Source organism: Vulpes vulpes, chromosome 4 (genome assembly GCF_048418805.1).
Source record: "Vulpes vulpes isolate BD-2025 chromosome 4, VulVul3, whole genome shotgun sequence".
NCBI classification, from domain to species: Eukaryota; Metazoa; Chordata; class Mammalia; order Carnivora; family Canidae; genus Vulpes; species Vulpes vulpes.
In genome coordinates, this window is record NC_132783.1 from 129,870,944 (window position 1) to 129,886,437 (window position 15,494).

A 15,494-nucleotide genomic window follows, 5' to 3' on the forward strand; every position below is an offset into this window, starting at 1 on the left:
GTGAGTATGTAAAATGTTACATACACTTTGGAAAACATTTTGTCAGTCTCTCAAAATGTTAAACACAGAGTTACCACAGGACCCAGAAATTCCACTCCTAAGTATACACCTAAGAGAAATGACAACATATGTCTGCACAAAAATTTGTAAATCAATGTTCATAGTAGTATTCTTAATAGTAAAAAAGTGGTAACAGCATAAATGTCCATCAACTGAAGAGATAAATGCGGTATATCCATACAACAGAATATTATTTTTGCAATGAACAGAAATTAAATATTGACGCATGCCACAACATGATTACTTTTTAAAACATTATGCTAAGTGAAAGGTCCACATATTGTATGATTCCATTTACATGAAATATCCAGAATAGACAGTAGCTAAGTAGTTGCATAGGGCTTTGAGGGGTGGTAGAGTTGGGGATGATGGCTAAGAGACAAATATTTTGTTTTGAAGAGACTCTTTTTAGGACAGTTTGAAGTTCAAGCCAATATTGAGAGGATGATACAGAGATTTACCGTCTATCCCTTGGCCCCCACATGCATAGCTTCCCCCTATTATCAATATTCCCGCTACAGTGGTACATTTATTATAACTGATGAACCTACACTGACACATCATTATCATCCAATCTCCACAGTTTACATTAGGGTCACTCTTGATATTGTACATTCTATGGATTTGGACAATTTATAACATATATCCATCATATATCATACAGACTTGTTTCATTGTCTTAAAAATTCCTAGTGCTCTGCCTAATCACCACTCTCTGCCCCTTTTTTCCTGGCAACCACTGATATTTTTACTATCTCCAGTAGTTTCTTTTGGGGAGGATACAAATGTTCTAAAATTGATTGTGGTGATGGCTGCATATTCCATGAATATACTAAAAACCACTGAATATATTAAAAACTACTGAAGATACACATTAATGGATGAATTTTATGGTATATGTATTCGATCTCAAGATTAAAAATTAAAAAAGAAAGTCTAAAATTAAGTTCCTCAAGTAAAAGGGAGATGATAACAAAGAGAAACTTGGAATATAAGCAATGAAGGGAAACGAAAAGGTAAATATCTGAGTAAATGGAATAATATTTTTCACCTTTAACTTTTGATGAAAACAAAAATTATTATCACTGCTTGATGGGATTTTCAATGTATATAAATATAACACATACAACAACTATATGAGGACTGGAGGAAGAGCCTATGTGGTTGTGCAATTTCTATTTTTTACTTGAAATGGTAAAATAGTAATTCAAAGTAAATTATATAAAATTTAAAATACATTTTTATAGTTCCCTAAAGCCACCATTTAAAAAACTACAAAGAGACATAATTAAAATCTGACAGGTAAACAAAATGACATTCTAAAAATACTCAGATAGTGTAAAAGAAATCACGAAAGATGAAGCATATATAACAAAGAACAGAAAGAAGCAAAAATAATGAAATGGGAGAACTCCAGAAATGGTAGAAATCCAACAATATCAATAATTACACTAAACCTAAATGAGCTAAATACACCAATTAAAAGACAATGATTACCATTATACATTAAAAAGCAAGACCCCACAATACATTTCTTTCAAGAATCCAACTGAAAATATGATGACATACAAAGGTTAAAAATAAAGAATTGAAAAAGCTACAACAAGCATCTTGACTCAGAGCCTTGAACAGAGCAGCTTTTGCTGTTCTTTTTTCTGTATGGCTCCTTCTCAGATATCCATTTGGCTGGCTCCTTCATGGATCCTTCATCCAGGTCTCAGCCTGAATGCCACCCCCTCAGAGAGGCTGCCCTGACTATACTATCTAAAAGCCCCTGTCACTCTCCATCCCCTTAATTGGCTTCATTTTTCTTCATAGCACTTACTACTCTCTGATTTTGTGATATATATTTTTGGATTTTTTCAATGTCTCCCCATTGGGAAATAAATTCTATGAGGGCTTCATCTAGTAAACACTCAAAAAATGTTGTTGGATAAATGAATACAGAAAGAAACATACCAAACAAACAATAATTTTTAAAAAGTTTGAGTGGATATATTAATATCACACAAGGTTGACAACAGAACAAGAAAAATCACAAGAGATAAGGAGGGACATTATATAATGATAAAAGGATCAATTCACTAAAAAGACATAGCAATTATAAGTGTATATACACTTATGAGGTGCCTAGGTGGCTCGGTTGGTTAAGCATTTAACTCTTGATTTTGGTTTTGGTCATGATCTCAGGGTTGTGAAGCTGGGCCCTGCATCGGGCTCCATGCTCAGCAGGGAGCCTGCTTGAGATTTTCTCCATCCTCCTCTGCCCCTCCCCTTCACCTGTACACTCTCTAAATAAACAAACAAACAAATAAAACCTTTTTAAAAAAAGAAAAGATAGGGACACCTGGGTGGCTCAGCAGTTGAGCATCTGTCTTCAGCTCAGGGCATGATTCCACAGTCCCAGGATCGAGTCCCATACTGGGCTCCCTGCATGGAGCCTGCTTCTCCCTCTGCCTCTGTCTCTGCCTGCCTCTCTCTGTGTCTCTGATGAATAAATAAAATCTTAAAAAAAAAAAAAAGAAGATCAGATAAAGCAAGTCTCTATAATTAAAGCATCCACCTCAAAATATTAGGAATTAGAAAACTAGGAAAAGAAAAGGGAAAGAAAGCATAAGAATAGACATCAATGTTGAAAACAGAACTATAACAGAGAAATATAAATGAATGAGATTAAAAAAAAAGTTCCCCCCCCCAAAAAAAATCAGTTAAATTGAAAAATTTCTAGCCAGACCAAGAAAAAAAGAGAAGACATAAATTTCCAATATCAGGAAAAAAGAGAAATTATATGAGCAATGACTCTAAAGAAATATTACTAAAAATTCTATGTACATGAATTTGCTAATTTAGAGGAAATGGACAATTCCCTGAAAGCCACAAACTATAATAAATCAACCCAAGAACAATGAAATAACATGAGCAGTCCTATACTTATTAAATAAATGGAATTCAGAGTTAAAATTTTTTGAAAAAAGGGAAAACTCCAGGCTGCACTGACAAATTCTACTAGGCATTTTTAAGGGATGCCATTTACAATGGCAAAAAAAAAAAGTATAAATTAAATATGAGTTTAATGAAATCTGTTCAGGAGCTCTATGTTAAAAACTAGAAAACCTAAATGAAAGAAAAAAAAGAAGACCTAAATAAATGAGAGAGATACTGTTGCTGATGATTCCATATAGTTAAGATGTCAATCTTCTACAAATGACCTTTAATATTTTTTAATTAAAAAAAAATTTTTTTTTTCTGAGAAAGAGTGTGTGCTTGGTGGGGGGGGGGGGGGTGTCAGGACAGGGCAGGGCAGAAGGAGAGAGAGGGAATCTTAAGCAGGCACCACACCCGGCAAAGAGCCCCATTCAGGGCTCGATCTCACAACCCTGATATCATGACCTGAGCTGAAATCAAGAGTTGGACACTTAACTGACAGAGCCACACAGGCAACTCCCCCCAAATGATCTTTAGATTCAAACAATTTCAAACAAAATCCTAGCAGGATTCTTCGTATGTATAGACAGGATAATTCTAAAATGTATGTAAAAAAATAAAGAAATTAAAACAGCCTAGTATCAAAACTACAATGAGGTATCACCTCACACCTGCCAGAATAGCTAAAAATCAATAACTCAAGAAACAACAGATCTTGCCAAAGATTGGGATCCCTGCATGGCTCAGCAGTTTAGCATCTGCCTTTGGCCTGGGGAATGATCCTGGAGACCTGGGATCAAGTCCCATGCCGGGCTTCCTGTGTGGAGCCTGCTTCTCCCTCTGCCTGTGTCTCTGCCTCTCTGTTTCTCTCTGTGTCTCAAGTAAGTAAGTAAGTAAGTAAGTAAATAAATAAATAAATAAATAAATAAATAAATCTTAAAAAAAAAAAAAGATCTTGCCAAAGATGAGGAGAAAAAGGAAAGCTTGTGTACTATTGGTGGGAATACAAACTGGTACAGCCACTGGGAAAAACAGTATGGAGGCTCATCAGAAAGTTAAAAATAGAACTATCCTATGATCCAGCAATCACACTACTGGGTATTTACCCAAAGAATACAAAAACACTAACTCAAAGGATTACATGCATCTCTATGTTTATAGACCCACTATTTATAATAGCCAAATTATGGAAGCAGCACAAGTATATTGATAAATGTATTGATGTACTGATGTACAGATAAAGAAGAGGTGGTATATATACACAATGAATATTATTCAGCCATAAAAAAAAGAATGATGGGGCAGCCTGGTGGCTCAGCGGTTTAGCGCTGCCTTCAGCCCAGGGTGTGATCCTCGAGACCCGGGATCGAGTCCCATGTCAAGTTCCCTGCATGTAGCCTGCTTCCCCCTCTGCCTATGTCTCTGCCTCTCTCTCTCTCTGTGTGTGTGTCTCATGAATAAATAAGTAAAATATTTTTTAAAAAAAGAATGAAATTTTTGCCATTTGCAAGGACATGGATGGAGCTAGAGAGTATAATGCTAAGAGAAATAAGGCAGTCAGAGAAAGACAAATACCAAATGACTGCAATTATACGTGGAATTTAAGAAATGAAGCAAAAGAGGAAGAAGAGAGAGAGAGAGAGAGAGAGAGAGAGCACGAGAAACCAAGAAAATAACTCTTAATTACAGAACAAACTGACGGTCCCCAGAGGGGAGATGGGTGAAATAGGTGATAGGGATGAAGGAGTGCACTTGTGATGAGCACCAGGTGATGTATTAAAATGCTGACTCACTATACTGTACACCTGAAACTAATAAATAACACTGTATGTTAACTAATCAGAATTAAAATAAAAACTTTTTTAAAAAACAAACTAAAATAGCCCAAACAATTTGAAACAAACAAGAAAGTTGGAGCACTCACATAACTAAATTTTAAGATATACTAAAAAGAGGCAATAATCAAGGCAGTGTGGTATTAGTGAAAGGATATACACATGGAACAGGACAGAGAATCTCTAAATAGCCTAAACTGCCTTGGTTTCCTCAGTCTTGCAGACCCCTCTACACCTGCATTCTCCCCCTCTGCCTAACTGAACTCCACCTCTACTAGCATCCCTGCCTGTAATCTAATGCACAGTCTGCTCATATCCCAGTTACGTCCTAGTTTACCATTTTCTTCTCCCACTCCCAGACTCAGGGATTCTACAAATGGATGCTGCTCAGTCCAGTCCTTAGAACTTCACTTCTTACATTTTGTCCACGCAGCAACCCAACAACTCACCAAGACCAAGCAGGTCTTAAAGGCAAGCCCCAGAAAATAGGTCTTTTACAGCTACTTGTTGGTTAGAGTTGAAATAGCATCTTGGAATATAAAGGATGTTTTTTAAGAGGACCAAATGAAAATGATCCCTATTACAGAAGATATTAAGATCAGAAGGACATGTGGGCACCACAGTTGTTGAGTACTTAGAATATGAACACAAATAGTAGCTCAAATTGTAAAAAATCTAAAAGACTGTGAATGTTGTTTCTTGTTTGTAAAGATAGGAGCATGACAAAGGCAATGGGAATGTTAAGTACCCTTGTGTTAAAACAGTGACCAAAATTAGTCATAACAAAAATCAAGTTCAACTAAGGATTCTTAAATGGATCTAAACAGATTCAGTACCATGGCTAACATTAGCGGAAAAAATTTAACAGTGACACCTATTAAAGAACAGCCAGGGACTAAAACAGTTTTTCATCAAATAAACTAATTTTTCTTTCTCCCTTAGCCAAACATAGGCACTCCTGAGAAAAATCCCTTCCTTTATTTAACAGCCTTAACTGGAAATAGCTTAGAAGAATTAAGCATCCATTTGTTTCTCATAAATGTTATACTTTCCCTAAAGAGAGGATATTATTGGACCATGATCAATACTGGCTTCCTCTAAACACACACACACACACACACACACACACACACACAGAGATGGGGGGGCAATGGGTGCTGATTTGTACTCATCTGTATACACTGTTCTGTTTGCCACATGACAAAAACAGATGCTCTGATGCAGTGCCATGTGTAGTCACTGAATGATGTGAGGCTCTGTGACCCACCAAAACGAAAGTGCCCACATCTTTGGCATAGTTAGCTAACTGAGCCAACTCACACGATGAGATGAAATGCAGCAGAGGATACAGTGTGAACTTTGACCCAAAAGTTCTTCTTAAGCAGAGTCCATCCTTCACGGCTGTTATGAATTACCAAAGATTCTGAAGTTTTCAGCAAAATTTTGTGTGCATAAATTTTGCTGCAGAAAACATTCACAGGGCAGCCCGGGGGGCTCAATGGTTTAGCCCCGCCTTCAGCCCAGGACATGATCCTGGAGACCCGGGATCGAGTCCCATGTCGGGCTCTCTACATAGAGCCTGCTTCTCCCTCTGCCTGTGTCTCTGCCTCCCCACCCTGTGTCTCTCATGAATAAATAAATTAAATCTTTAAAAAAAAAAGTTCACAGCTTTAATGCAGGAGATGACAAACTTTTTCTCTAAAGGGTCAGGTAATGAGTATTTTGAGCTTTGCGGACCACATGGTCTCTGCTGCCACTATTCAACTCTACCACTGCAGCACAAAAGCAGGCACAGACAACAGTAAATGAACAGATGTAGTGGTTTCCAATAAAACTTTTATTTACAAAAACAGGGTGCAGGGACATCTGGGTGGCTCACTGCTTAAGCATCTGCCTTTGGCTCAGGGCGTGGTCCCGGATCCTGGGATCAAGTCCCACACTGGGCTCCCTGCATGGAGCCTGCTTCTCCTCCCTCTGCCTCTCTGTCTCTGTGTCTCTCATGAATAAGAAATAAAATCTTAAAAAAAAAACAAAAAACAGGGTGCAGGCTGGATTTGGCCCATAGGCTGTAGTCTGTGTGGTAACGAATCCACACTCCTAGTCATTTCCTTCTATGTGTCAAAGACTCTGAAGTCTAAGTTTTTCTAATTCCTGAACAATTTTAAAATCCATTTGAATACATTTAAGAAATATATTCATTCTGTGATCTACTCAACTCCAATGAATGACTTCTTCCAGCATATTTCAGCAGCCCCAACTATGGCTAACTCTGCCTTTACCACAAATAGTTTCTTTTCTGAAATCATGAATTTCCAGTATTTATTGATTTAACAAATATTTTTTAGCTGATATGTTCTGGGCTCTAGATTTCCATTTACTGGTCACATAACCTATCTTAGAGTTCTTTAACTTTCTTTTCATTATCAACCACTCCTTAGGCATAAACCTGAGAGTCTTTTATTTTACCTACAATGAACAATATTTATTCTGGAATAACTCCCTCCTCATCATCAATGAGTTCCATTTAAACACCTGACTCCTGAAAGAGACTCAAAAACATCACACAAGCTCTTTTCTAGTTACTGAGGCGCGAGCTACCATGAGCAGCAAAGTCTCCCATGACACCCTGTACGAGGTGGTACGGGAGGTCCTGCACGGGAACCAGTGCAAGCGCCGGAAGTTTCTGGAGACGGTGGAGCTGCAGATCAGCCTGAAGAACTATAACCCTCAGCAGGACAAATGCTTCTCAGGCACTGTCAGGCTTAAGTCCACCCCCCCACCCCAAGTTCTCCATGTGGGTTTGGGGGGACCAGCAGCACTGTGATGAGGCCAAGGCAGTGGATACTCCCCACATGGACATTGAGGCACTGAAGAAACTCAACAAGAATAAAAAACTAGTCAAGAAGTTGGCCAAGTATGATGCCGAAGTATGATGCCTTTTTGGCTTCAGAATCTCTGATCAAGCAGATTCCCATGAATCCTGGGTCCAGGCCTGAATAAAGCTGGCAAGTTCCCTTCCTTGCTGACCCACAATGAGAACATGGTGGCCAAAGTGGATGAAGTGAAGTCCACTATCAAGTTCCAGATGAAGACGGTGCTGTGTCTGGCAGTGGCTGTTGGACACGGGAAGATGATAGGTGATGAGCTCGTGTACAACATCCACTTAACTGTCAATTTCCTAGTGTCACTGCTCAAGAAGAATTGGCAGAATGTCCGGGCTTTATACATCAAGAGCACCATGGGCAAGCCCCAGCGCCTTTACTAAGACACAGCTTAATAAATCCTAGTGCTACTATAAAACATACACACACACACACACACACACACACACACACAAATATGTGGAATGATTGTCCCTTGAAATTTACATTCTTTAGCCCTAATGCTCCCATAGTTCTTCCCGTCATTTTTCTCTCACACGTCAGTAGGTAAACTCTTTACCATGGTATTGAAGGCTTCATTCCAGCATCTCCCAACACAAAATTAATGACCCTACGAGCAGATGGGGATACTTTCAGTTTCCTACCTAAGACCCACAACCTATAAACATATTTGGATGTGAGTCCTCTACAATCCTTCAGTTCCCAGTGTAAGTATATTGCCTCCTCCTCCTGAAAGCCAACTCCTGCTCCTCTGTATGATCACAATCACTACCACCTCCTCATGGACTTATATCATTACTTAGTATGTTTGGTTTTTACAGAACTCTATTAGGTATCCATACTGTGTAACAAATAAATCACCACAAACTTAACTAATAAACTGGAAGTGGTCTAAGACATTAACAGTTTAGGAAGTCAGAAGTCCAGCACAAAGTAGCTGGATTCTTTGCTTAGAGTCTCACAGACTGAAATCAGGATCAGATAGGACTCCACTCCTTCCTCTGTCAAGGCTGGGGGAGAACACCCTGCTTCCAAGCTCACTCAGGTCACTGGAAGAATCCAGCTTCCTTGCAGTTATAGGACTGAGATGCCCATTTCCTTGCTGCCAGCTGAAGGGGGCTCTCCGTGATTAGAAGCTGTGTGCCTACCTTGCTGCATGGATTCCTCCATTTTCAAAGCCAACAAATGAGAAGTTTTCTCATGTTGAATCTAAATTAGACAAAAGCCATGTCTGCAAATCTTTACAAGATAATCCCCTCTTTATCTATAACCCCTGTTAAAATGGCTAAAGAGCAATATCCTTAAGCTTCCTAGAGGTTACCTGGTTTGATTGAGAAAATTTGTGAAGCATACATTCATTACTTGAAAAAGCCTTCAGTATAACTGAATAATCTGAGGTTTTAGCAAAAGGATAGATGTACACCCTTGGTTTCTTCTCTGAACCACACTTTCAGAAGCAATTTCATATTTTAACCGTATCTGCCGCCTGGACAGGCTCAAAATTAACTAAATCATCTAGTCCTGGTTCCCTTTTAATAAAACTTCTTTCAATTTATTTTACTATAAGTAGTAAGAAGAAATCAGGCAGTACCCTCAACACTTTGCTCAGAAACTGCCATAGCTACATATCCAACTTCATGACCCAAGTTCGGCTTACAACTTCAAAGCCAATAACAGAGACTCTCCTTCAAGTCAAATCCCTCCCACACTTCAAATCTCTTTTGCCATGAATAATTCAGTCCCTTTAAGGGCCCACCTGATTAGCTCGATCCAATGAAGATAATCTTCCTTTCTTAACCATTCCGTATAATATAACCTAATCGTAGGAGTGTTGCATCCTGCTTACAGTTCACATCCACGCTCAAGGGGAAGAACAGAGAATCTTGGGGACCATCTTAGAATTCTGCCTACAACCAGGACTATGAGTGTAGCAATTTTGAAACTACTTTCTATGTATAGTAGCAATGAATAAATGAATGAAAGTAGTGGTGATGCTGGAAGCCAAACTTCTCACTGCTGAAGTAGTGAAATACAAACACGGAATGGAAAAAGGCTACGAAGTTAGATTAGAATTACTAGATGTATCAGTGTGAACTCATGATTTTACACAGACACATGTATACATACACATATATACGTATACATATATACACATGTACATATATATATATAGTGTTGGTTGATCTCCCATTTCAGCTCTCTCTTCTGAAACAGTCTAGAAGCAATTACATCCCAGCATTAGTGAACATACCAAGTGCCCAGATCCAGATTTGTAAACAGAATTCCGTAATAAAAGGACACATGGGTCAATGGAGAAATGGGTAACATCAGACCAGGAAAAGTACAAGGAGAGCAGGAACATTTTGTTGTACCAGAATATAAGAAATTATCCCCAAAGTGATGGGGATATGTCAAAAGGACAGAAACCAGTGTCTGGGAGTTTCTCTTAGATAAAAAGCTCTGAAAATATTCAAAAATTGGAAAGAAACACAATGTACTTCCAATCATTGCACTTTGTAGGGTTTACATTTGTGGTTAAAATCATCACTTAAAACTGCTTATGGAAACAAAAATGTACCTAGAATTCACAGTTTAAAATGTTTTATTTCTTAGGAAACCGGATTTACCATTAAAAGGATATGACTAATCTGTTTCATCTCCAAATTCGAAATAGTAAATTTTTGGAGTGGCTGGATATCAGAATAACTACGTGTACTATTCAAATATAAATAAAGCTATTTGAAAACATGTTTTTCCTGTAATTATTTATAAAGCTCCTAATTTCCATAACTACAGTACATTCATGGAAAAATTGTCCAGTTAAAGGTCCAAGGATTCTAGGGTCCCTTGAGCTTGTCCTCTCCCAATTTAATCATTTAGTTAAGAAAGAAATGTAACAGAATTAATTGTTTTGATGTTAAAAAGGGTTGAAGACAATCCGAAGGAAATGTACTTAACAATATCAACTCTAGATGAATTGATAAAAGGAATTTCAATAAATGAAATTATAAAGTTACAATCACAAAAAAATAAAATAAAATAAAATAAAATAAAATAAAATAAAATAAAATAAAATAAAATAAAATTACAATCACAGACATTCACTTAATAATCTGTGAAAACACGTTTTAATTTAACTTCATAGTGATTTGTTATGGAGTTTTGATGGATAGGACTACTTCTCAATCAAGAATAGAAATTTAGGGCAGCCCCGGTGTCGCAGCGGTTTAGCGCCACCTGCAGCCCAGGGCGTGATCCTGGAGACCCGGGATCGAGTCCCACGTCAGGCTCTCTGTATGATGCCTGCTTCTCCCTCTGCCTGTGTCTCTGCCTCTCTCTCTCTCTCTCTCTCTCTGTCTCTATGAATAAATAAATAAAATCTTAAAAAAAAAAGAATAGAAATTTAATAGTCACACATTTGTGGGCTCTAGGCCAAAGAGCCCCATCTGAATCTCAGGCAGTGTGTGTGTAAGATTTCAAAGTAAGAAAGAAAAACACTGATTTGGAAGTAATGTACCAATATTGTGGTTTAGAATAAATGAGTTTTAGATGACAATATAACTACAGATTTTAAAGTATGTTTTTGAACGTTTTAAAAGTTGATTCCTGCTTATCCCTGTCCTACTTTCCTAATGTTAAAAACGAGAGAGGGACAATAAGCTGAAAATGGAGTCACTTATGCTAAGCCCATAGCACCAAAAAGAAATTTAATACCCAACCTATGTACAGTTTTCAAACTCCCCCAGGAATGTAATCTTAACTGGTCAGTCTGGAATTTCCTAATCAGCACCAGTGAGGTAATCCAACCAAAAGACCCTTTTGTACACCAAAGGAAGGTATAATCCTGGTGGAATAATCCTTTTTTCTATTTATAAGTTCCTTGTCCCATCCTCCCTCTGCCTTTAAATACACTGCATTTTGTACAGCTCCTCATAATTTCTATTTGCTAGATGAGATACTATCCAATTCATAAATCATTGAATAAAGATAATTTAGATCTTCAAATTTACTCAACTGGATTTTTGTTGAATTTAATACTACTCACCTAAACCTAAAGAAGTAAGGTCCTATTTTCCCCAGATAAAATAATCAAGAATACCATGAACTCCAGGGATCCCTGGGTGGCGCAGCGGTTTAGCGCCTGCCTTTGGCTCAGGGCGCTATCCTGGAGACCCGGGATCGAATCCCATGTTGGGCTCCCGGTGCATGGAGCCTGCTTCTCCCTCTGCCTGTGTCTCTGCCTCTCTCTCTCTCTCTGTGACTATCATAAATAAATAAAAATTAAAATAAAAAAAAAAAGAATACCATGAACTCCAGACCAAGGATCTTCATATTTTAAAAAAGCACCACAACCTAATTTTCAAAGGATATCTTATGAAAAACTCCAACACATAAAACAGACAAAACTGGAACTCCAATTTTGGAGTTTCCTTCCTGAAATGGAAGGCCCCTTGACCCTCACTCCTATTCTGAGGCCTCTCCTTCCATCTTACTGCAGCCCCTGAAGCACCTGCACAAAATCCCAAGACTGTAAAACATGCAAAACATGGATCCAAGCAATAACTGATATAAAGGTCCTGGTATGATCAGAAAAACATTTTTTCAGATGAGTAAGGAAATACAGACATACAGAAATTTGAAATGTTATTAGTTATGATTGATTATATTTGGGTAGTAGAATTATGAACAATATTTTTTCCATATTTTCTACGGTTCACAGGAATTACTGTTAGAAACTCAATAAACTTAGGGCATCTGGATGGCTCAGTGGTTGAGTATCTGCCTTTGTTTGGGTCACGTCATGGCCCTGGGGTCAAGTCCCACTTCAGGCTACCGATAGGGAGCCTGCTTCTCCATCTGCCTATGTCTCTCCTCTCTCTCTGTGTCTCTCATGAATGAATAAAATCTTAAATAAATAAATAAACTTCATTTTTTTTAAGGTATAAGTACACTGTCCTATAATGCACTCGGTTATATATTAACAGAAAAAAATTTCTGTACTAGTACACTTAAAAATATACTTGAATGATGTAAAGATTAGAGATACATATCTAACAATTTAACAATTAGAGAGGGCTATTTATATTTGAAGTTTACAATATTTTAATCACAATAGATCAAATATATTTGTTTCCTTTACTGTCCTATTCATTGGCAATTTCCAGTAAGGTCACAAGTTACTAATTACTTCTGGAATCAGAAAAGAGGTTAAAAAGTTAAGGAAAAAAAGTGTCCCATGAAATCTACTATTTTCAAATAATAATTCTTGCATTTCCAAAACCCATTAGTCAAGCCAAAGACTGCAATTAAGATATCAGTAACATTTCCTAGACAAGTAAATAGTCAATTAATTACATTTGCTTCTGGGAAATGTAGGAAGTAAATATTAACCAAGATTTTGAAATCAAAATGGAGATATTAGGCAAGTGGGGGAAGTTACAGTAGACAGCTACATTATATAGTAGTTTTCTACATATTGGTAACTAAATTTTTTCCCAGTTTTATTGAGAAATAATTGGCATACATCACTGTATTAGTTTAAAGGATATAACATGATAACAGGATTTACAAATATTGTGAATTGATTATCGCAATAGATTCAGCTAACAACCTTTATCTCATACAGATATGATATAAAGAAAAGAAAAAAGTAAACAAACAAAAAAGTTTTCCTTGTAATGAGAACTCTTAGGATTTACCCTCCTTAACAATGTTCCTGTATGTCACACAGTGTTAAGTGAGTCATAGTGTTGTATGTTATGCACCTATTTTACCCCTACTACTTATTTATCTTGTAACTAGAAATTCGTACCTTTTGACTACTCTCCTCCAATTCCCTTATTTCCCACCTCCTGCCTCTGGTAACCACATGTCTGATCTCCTTCTCTGTGAGTCTATGGTTTGTTGCAGCGGGGAGGGAGGGGTTGTTCGGTTTTTTTTCTTTTTCAGATTCCACATATAAATGAAATCATACAGTATTTCTCTTTCTCTGACATTACATTTAGCATAATGCCTTCAAGATCCACCCAAGTTGTTGCAAATGGTAGGATTTCCTCATCTTTTATGGCTGAATAATATTCAGATATATCGCAACTTCTTTATCCATTTATCCATCAATGGACACTCAGGTGTTTCCATGTATTGGCAATTGCAAATGATGCTGCTATGAACATGGAGGTGCAAATATCTTTTCAAGTTCATGTTTCCATTTCCTTTGGATATAGTCCCAGAAGGGGAATTGTTGAACCATATGATAGCTCTATTTGTAATTTTTTGAGATCCTCCATCCTATTTTCCACAGTGGCTGCACCAATTTACATTCCCACCAACAGTGCATGAGGTTTCCTTTTACTCCACATCTACCAGCATTTGTTATCTCTTGCCTTTTGGTACTGGCCATTGTTAACAGGCTGATGGGATATTTCACTATGGTTTTAATTTGCATTTCCCTAACAACTAGTAATGTTGAGCATCTTTTCAAGTACCTGTTGGCCTTTGGTACATCTTCCTTGGAAAATGTCTATTCGGGTCCTTTGCCCATTTTTTAATTGGGTTTGCTTTGTTTTGCTATTAAGTTATAGGAGTTCTTTACAAATTTTGGATTTTAACCCCTTATCATACAATTAAGATATCAGTAACATTTGCAATTAGGCATAAAAAGAACAAATCTCAACATAATAAAGATCATGCATGACAAACTCACAGCCAACATCATACTCAATGGTGAAAGATTGAAAGCCTTTCCTCTAAGATCAGGAGTGAGACAAGGGTACCCACTCTCATTACTACTATTCAAGATAGTACTGGAAATCAAAACTAGAACAATCAGGCAAGAAAAGAAATAAAAGATATCAGAGCTGGAAAGTAAGAGGTGAAATTCTATTTGCAGATGACATTATTCTAACTACAGAAAACCCTAAAAACTCATAAAAAAAAAAAAAACCTCTTAGGTCTAATAACAAATTCAGAGAAGTTACAGCACAGAAAATTAACATTTTAAAAAAATCAATAGGTTTCCATATACTAACAATGAATTTTCTGAAAAAGAATTAAAGAAACTAATCCTATTTATAGTAGCATCAAAAACAATTAATTAAGAATAAATTTAACCAAGGAGGTAAAAAATAACTATGATAACTCAATATTTTAATTTCCTATGTTTCTACAGATTTGTTTATCCATCCTTGTCCTACTTTCCTAATCATCTTATTATATGTACTATAAGTCTGAGATTGCAGAAGTAGCCAGAAACAAAACTAACCAGATTCCTTTCTTCTTGAAATTTTCTTGGCTAAAACCTAAATCCAAAAAGTTGTAGTCTTTTTATAATGTAAGAAGCCCTGAGTGGCTGAAATAATTAAGAAGAGCTTAGACTGGCAAAAACTTCTCTTCCTCATACTTTTTAAGAAATACTGATGGGACGTCTGGGTGGCTCAGCAGTTGAGCGCCTGCCTTCGGCCTAGGGTGTGATCCTAGGGTCCCAGGATGTAGTCCCACATCGGGCTCCCTGGATGGAGCCTGCTTCTCCCTCTGCCTATGTCTGTGCCCCTCTCTCTCTGTGTCTCTCATGAATAAATAAAATCTGAAAGAAAGAAATAAAGAAAGAAAGAAAGAAAGAAAGGAAGGAAGGAAGGAAGGAAGGAAGGAAGGAAGGAAAGAAAGAAAGAAAGAAAGAAAGAAAGAAAGAAAGAAAGAAAAAGAAAGGAAGGAAAGAAAGAAAGAAAGAAAGAAAGAAAGAAAGAAAGAAAGAAAGAAAGAAAGAAAGAAAGAAAAGAAAGGCTGTTGATGGTTA

The 15,494-nt window shown here is 37.2% G+C and overlaps 1 protein-coding gene and 1 pseudogene across 2 annotated transcripts in view; one reads left to right on the forward strand and one right to left on the reverse strand.

The window, feature by feature from the left end:
- The window catches only part of WDR70 (WD repeat domain 70), a 303,275-nt gene that overhangs the window by 189,901 nt on the left and 97,880 nt on the right, over window positions 1–15,494 (reverse strand). The window lies entirely within an intron of this gene.
- Window positions 7,420–8,085, forward strand: LOC112933504 (large ribosomal subunit protein uL1 pseudogene; annotated as a pseudogene).